The sequence below is a fragment of the Pangasianodon hypophthalmus genome, chromosome 26 (assembly GCF_027358585.1).
Source record: "Pangasianodon hypophthalmus isolate fPanHyp1 chromosome 26, fPanHyp1.pri, whole genome shotgun sequence".
Taxonomy (NCBI): domain Eukaryota; kingdom Metazoa; phylum Chordata; class Actinopteri; order Siluriformes; family Pangasiidae; genus Pangasianodon; species Pangasianodon hypophthalmus.
The window spans coordinates 16,713,013-16,719,628 of NC_069735.1; the positions used below are offsets into that span (position 1 = coordinate 16,713,013).

Sequence of the window (6,616 nt, forward strand, 5' to 3'; positions counted from 1 at the left end):
GAGATAAGCTCAATCCTGACGTCTACTCCTCATTGCTTATGCTCGACATTATATTGTGCAATAAGCAAAGTTTAAACACACACACACACACACACACACAAATGCTCTGACTTATAAGAAGACCTGTGCAGTGATGGCAGCTAACATTTATATTTTTAAAGAGAAGTGATACAAGGATCTGAACATTTCCCCAAAACTAATTATAATTCTTTAAATTACAGATTACAGGGTAGATTTCCTCATCTTATATCATATATATTTATTTCTACACTGTTTATTAATGTAGTGTTTTCTGTTTGTAAATTATTGCAGATTACAGGGTTTATTTCCTTAATTTTTCTTACATTGATTTAAGGAAAAAAAAAAAAAAATATATATATATATATATATATATATATATATATATATATATTTTTTTTTTTTTTTTTTTTTTTCTGTTTGTAATTTTACTAAATAAAAAAAAACATTAAATTTATAGAAAATTAATTTTTTTCTGTTTATAATACATTGACTAAAGCAGTTTTTAACTATAAATATATTTTTCAGTCTGTAAAACATTTATTAAAGCTGTCTTTTCTGTAAGCATATTTGTCTGCAAACTATTTATTAAAGCTGTGTTGTGTATGTTAGTTATTTATGGCATATTTTAAATCTGTTTGCTCAGCCTGTGATATAGACCACTCCACTCCTCTCAACCAAAACATTTACAGGAACCTCATACGGTCTTTGCCCAGTCAGGTATCCAGCATAATAACTCTTATTTGATATCATTTCAGGGAGGAATGTACCGACCCGTTCCTGGGCCTGAGGGATCTTCTTGCACTGGCTACGCTGCCCCGAGGCACGTGAAGGGTTAATCAAGCAAAGTTACCATAAATCAGCTGATTTACGGTAGGCAGGCTTCTTATGTCAATTTAACCTTTGATCATTTGGAACTCTCCACTAGGAGTCCGTTATTGATTGTATTGGGGTCAGCAAATGAAAACTCTTTTTTTTTTTTTTTTTTATTATTATTTGAAACTGGGTTGAAGATGAAGATTTCCACCTTGCAGAAGCATTTAAACACTGATTTTAGCATGCTGCTCAATTTCAGGTTCAATCACATGCTGCTGCATTCTCTTATTACTAACAATAGTTATTTATTTGTGTGTGTGTGTGTGTGTGTGAGATAGAGAGAGTGTGTTCAGTTCCCAGCACTACCACAGAGGCAGTGTGACTGACTCAGACCCTTAACCCTGAACTGCTCAGATTTAAATTCCAAATGAATAAAAGTACACATTAGAGGTTTTTTTTTTTGTTTTTTTTTTAATAACTACATAGGAAATTATGTGTCTTGTGCTCAGAATCTAGATAAGAGACCTGAGTTCATTTATTTGCAGGTTTTGATCTAAAGGAAAAGTTGATCAGAGTTGTGTGCTGTTTGTTTTGCACCTGCACATAAATATTCAAAATGTCTGTTTTGTCTAAATCTAGAAAACTGTCAGGTATGGGGAAAAAATAATAAAAATGTGGAAAGAGTCCATGCATCAGAGGTAGGAACAGGAAGCAATCACATTGCTCTAATTTATAAAATGCATGCTGACATTATAACACAGAGTGCTGTATCAGAAATAAAAGTTTAAATGAGCCTGAGGTCATGCTAATGTTACCTGTGATGGAGGGAGGGGAGGGAAAGAAGGTGTGTGTGTGTGTGTGTGTGTGTGTGTGAGAGAATAATCTCCATCAGCTCAGTCTGTAGGATAAAATTACTGAGTTATTAAGAAAAGTTGGGGTGTGTTTTGTGAACGCGCTCTGTAATGGCGCGCGCCCTCTGCACCACGTGACTGGCAGACAGGTGATGCTGCTCATTTGCATGAGGAACAGGTAAGCGGGAAGTTCACGTGCTTTCCTAAAAACAAGCTAAACAAACCGAAATCACGCTTTCGGCTGAACGTGTCGAAGCAAATCGAGTCGGATGTTTTAGTTAAGAAGAAAAAAAAAAAAAAAAAAAGAAGAAGAAAAATAAAAAGAAGAAGAAGAAAAAAAAGTGGTCTTTTTTCTGTCAGGAAACTCAGTAGAGGAGAAACAGCCAGTCAGCCTGCAGGTGAGAGTAAATACAGTGTGTTCATTTTTATACACCTCACCAACCACACTGTGTGTGTGTGTGTGTGTGTGTGTGTGAGTGAATGTGAGTGTGTGTGTGAGAGAGAGAGGCACATGAGTGACTCCTATTAATATATTTTTTTCTGTTGCTTTATTTTTAAAAAATATTTTAATCAAATAAAACAGTGGTGTTTCTCTGTAACGAAACAAACAAACTGGTTTTTAAATTAGTTTTAAAAAGTGACGCAAACACGCCGCCAAACAGGACCCACAGCATAGTTTAAACCTGCATCACGTGTTGCCAGATTGGGCGCTTTTCAACTGTGTACTATTCAAACTGATCAAACAATAACAAATAATAAATAAGCAAATATATAAATGATTCTATTAATTATTTTTTATTTCTGATTTGAGCGGTGCATAAAAATGAAATAAAAGGTATTGCATGATCCTGATGGCCAGAAGTTGAATAACCCAATTATATTAATAATAATTATGCTTTTTTTTTTTTTTTTTTTTAAATGGAATACAAAAAAATATGATTTGCAAATTTAAAAAAGCATTTTTGAAAGCAAGCGATGTATCAAGTCAGTTATCAGGGCAAACCATACACCTTCCAGTGTAACACCTTTTATTCATTGATTTAAAAATAATTACTCTGTTTTGATGGATAATATTTAGGGTACAGTATTTCTGCCTTTAGGTGGGTCAGGTGTTGAACAATGTGAAAAAACATGTTCACTAGATATGAGATTAGGAGACTATCTGCATGCCACGGGACATTTTTTTTTTTTTTTTTTTTTTTTTTTTTTTTTTTTTAAACACACGTACACACGCACACACCCTTCATGCTAACACTCCCAATAGGAGAAATACAACACTGACCCAAATATATTTTTTCTTTCAATGAGATATAGCTCAGTTTAATTACACAGGTTTTTACACTAAGTACAAAAAAACATATTGAGAGATGAGTACATCAGTTTGATTCTGGTGTAGATCTCTAATTAGTGACACAATGGTCACAGTAGTAAAGGGAGCTCATGCTTCTGGCTGAGTTTTTATATAAAACTTGTGATAAAATACATTGTAAGAGTATTTCATAAAGAGGAAATGCAAACAGTACTGAACGCACTGAAAACAGAATGAAATATATAAAAGTCTCAATATAAAAGTCATATTTTCATATCGCTTGTACTTGGAATCTCACTAACCTATTTCTTAGCAGCTTAAAAACAGTATCAGCAATCATTTCTAGTCAATATTTGATTAGTACTAATAAGAGTTGCCATGTGTTATCACAATCCTTTAAACAAAATGCACATGAGCAAATAGGTTTAGCAGGCGGTCGTTCTAATAAGAGTGCATTCATTCGTGCCGGTAAAACAGTGTATTCATTAAAACTAATCATTAACCACATCGGTGATGAGTAATTCTCTAACACTGGACTCTTTCAAGGTTGTGTGTGAATGTGAGAATGAAACCGTGGTGTGTTTCCCAGTCTGCAGGGGGAAAATCATCTGCAATGAAAATGTCAGAGGAATGACTTCATAAGGACACAACGCCTGTTGTGAGTCTTACACACACACACACACACACACACACACACACACACACACACACACACACACGGATTAACAATCTAATATGCTGTGTATCTCTGGAAATGACTGCCCACTTGGTCATGTAGTTTTCTCCTGAACAACACGGGAGGATCTGATCATTTCTCTCCACTGAGGTCACTCAGGGTCTTTTTCAGTCTTAAGATTGAACTCCTGTACTTCACTTCTGGCTTTTCCCCTCCACCAAAGTAATGTTGCTTATGCCTTACAGTGGCCAAAAAAACCCCCCAAAAAACTGAAGAGGAACCTTTTTATGAACCAAGGAACTTTTTTCAGGGGTTCGTGAACTTTAGGTGTGTTTCCACCATAGGAACAAGGGCTGAGTCCAGCCTCCAGGCACTGTTTTAATTCCTGGGGTGGAATTATAGGGGTAGGGTTTTATCTACTGCACACCACTGATAGATTAATCACAACCTTCCCAGGATGTCCTACCACGTAACCTACCAGTGATAAAAGTATCAACCTCATGCATTACGTAGTCAGAAGTTCCTGTGGTGCTAACATAGGACAGAAACTTCTCATTCTGGAGAGTTCTCCCATTAGCGTACACTCTTGTTCTAAATTTCATTTGAAATGACACTTTTAGATGATGTTAGTTGATCTTCATCAGCATGTTGTGTGTGTGTTTGTGTGTGTGTTAGGGGACCATGGTGGCAGTGACGCTGACTGATGTGCATGCAGTCCTGGCGTTTTTCACGCTCTTTGCTCTGGCCACGGTGCTGATGGCGTGTGTGCTATGCAGGAAACGCAAGACCGAGGGAACCTACCGGCCGAGCGCAGAGGAGGAAAAACAAACCGAGAGCCAGGAGTCGGAGAAACCAGGCCTCCCGCTGCCTCTGCCCAAAGAGGAGCGACTGATCTGAGCCACTCCTTTAACCGCACGGTGTGACTGAACTGAGAAATGCCATTCTAAATCAAAGCTCTATTTATAATGCAATAATGGCATCTAACAGGGTTCTGCTCCATTCTAGAACCACACTTGATAAGCTAGAACTCCATGTATTCCATAATAGAGTACATTAAGCACTGATGGACTCTCTCTCTCTCTCTCTCTCTCTCTCTCTCTCTATTGGCCATACAATTCTTGGTCATGGCTGTTTATGAAGCCGAGGTGTGTGTGTTTATCATTGTGTCCAGATTTGCCAAAATTTACAGTTTCGCTGCAGCATTTATGATTTTTGACCGACAAGAAAATCATATTGCTACAGCGATACTGAGACAGATGAAAACTGTGCTTTTCTGCTTTTTCAGTTAATGCAGTGAATAAAAATTTACTCAAATGAAAAGCTGATTCACTGAAGGGGAAAGGACGCAGGATGTGAAAAATGCAGATTTGGTTCTGGTAGCAGTTACTTTCAATACTTCTGAGCAAAAAGAAATAAGGGGGCGGGGCTGTGGTCTGTTTGGGTGATTATTAAACGGAGGAGCCACTAATTATCAAGTAGCATCATTCTGGACTTTTACCTTGCTGTTTTTTTTTGTTTTTTTTTTATTTTGCTTGTTGCTGTTGCTTGGCTTACATATGAGAAAAAAAAAAATCCGTCTCATCCACTGCCATATGCTTAGGGTAATTTTTTATTTTTATTTATTTATTTTTTTTCCTTCTTTCTTCTTTCCCCCCCTCTCTCTGCCTATTAGGATGTTCTAGTTAGAAATTTTGGCACCTCTGAGACCCTGTCCATATATATATATATATATATATATATATATATATATATATATATATATATATATATATATATATATATATAAAATATAAAAACAGTATTTTCCTTGCATTTTGGTCTCTTGTCCACATTAAAACAGCATTTTGTGTCACTGAAAACGATTCTTTTCGAAAATGCTCTCCAAGGTGGAGAAATCTTTAGAAAACTTCACTGTTTTTGTGTAGACGGGGAAAAAAGCATGTACTAGGACTTTGTTTATCATGACTGCTGACCAAGTGGTTACATTGTGGTCTCTCTTTGCAATTTATTTCTGCTTTATTTATTATTACACCCTCGTGTCGAGGTGGCAGAACATGATCCGTGCTGCACTGCTCCTGATTCCTCCACGGCAGTGCTGTAAACACTTTGAATTCTAGTGTAATCTTAAGCAGTAGTTCCACCTCATTGTCAGTCCACCCATTTGTTTGTCATAATTCTTGGTCATGTTGGTGTTTTTACACATTTGTCCTTCTCTACCACTCAATACACAGCTCTTAACATTATTCTTGAGGCATTTTACATGTGACAGGTTGACCTACTATTGCACCTAATGGCCTGGTGGGGTCATGTGTGTATTTTCTAATCGATTGTGTTTTCGCTTGGTTAGAGACCTTTGCGAAAGTGCAAAGGATGAGAATTCCTTTGAAATTGGACAGGAAAAACCCACTTTTTCAAAAATATTAATGTGTCTGGATGGCTGCTGAATGTCTGTAAGATCTGTAAGATTTGGTTAAGACCTCAATACAAGGACTTGAAGGGAAAAGACTTATAGCTTATCTGCTATTGCTGTTTACTTTTTAGACATGAGCATAATTTGTGTGTGTAATGTATTTAATGTATTCTGAAAAAAAAAAACAAATCAGGAACACTGTATATAAGTCATTTGTAATATACTATGAGCAATTACACTGAATGTAAAAATAAACTTTGCGTTTGTCATTTCCTTTTGTTTCTCAATCAAAATGACCAATAGCTGTTAGTCTTTCTCCTTAACTCCTAACTTGGGATATGCTGCATTTTTTTACTATTTTATAGAGATACCATGCTGAAAGTGCAGTGCAGGCATTGATTGAGTCAGTTTTTTGGCTAATAGTTGTGCCAATGTTTACTGTGTCACTCGCTCAGTGTGTCCTAGAGGACAAAGCCCACTAAAATAATCGTCTCTGTTAAAAATCCTTTCAAATATCCAAGTTCCAAAGGCCGGAG

The 6,616-nt window shown here is 36.4% G+C and overlaps 1 long non-coding RNA gene across 2 annotated transcripts; it reads left to right on the forward strand.

Moving 5' to 3' along the window:
- Positions 1-22: 22 nt before the first annotated feature.
- On the forward strand, positions 23-6,353 carry LOC128317551 (uncharacterized). 2 transcript variants are annotated; one of them, XR_008301042.1, is made up of 5 exons: positions 23-229; positions 777-891; positions 1,474-2,083; positions 3,584-3,652; positions 4,346-6,353. It is a non-coding gene; the product is annotated as an uncharacterized LOC128317551 (long non-coding RNA). The 2 variants fall into 2 exon arrangements; XR_008301043.1 differs by lacking the exon at positions 1,474-2,083 and having other exon boundaries at positions 81-229.
- Positions 6,354-6,616: the final 263 nt, after the last annotated feature.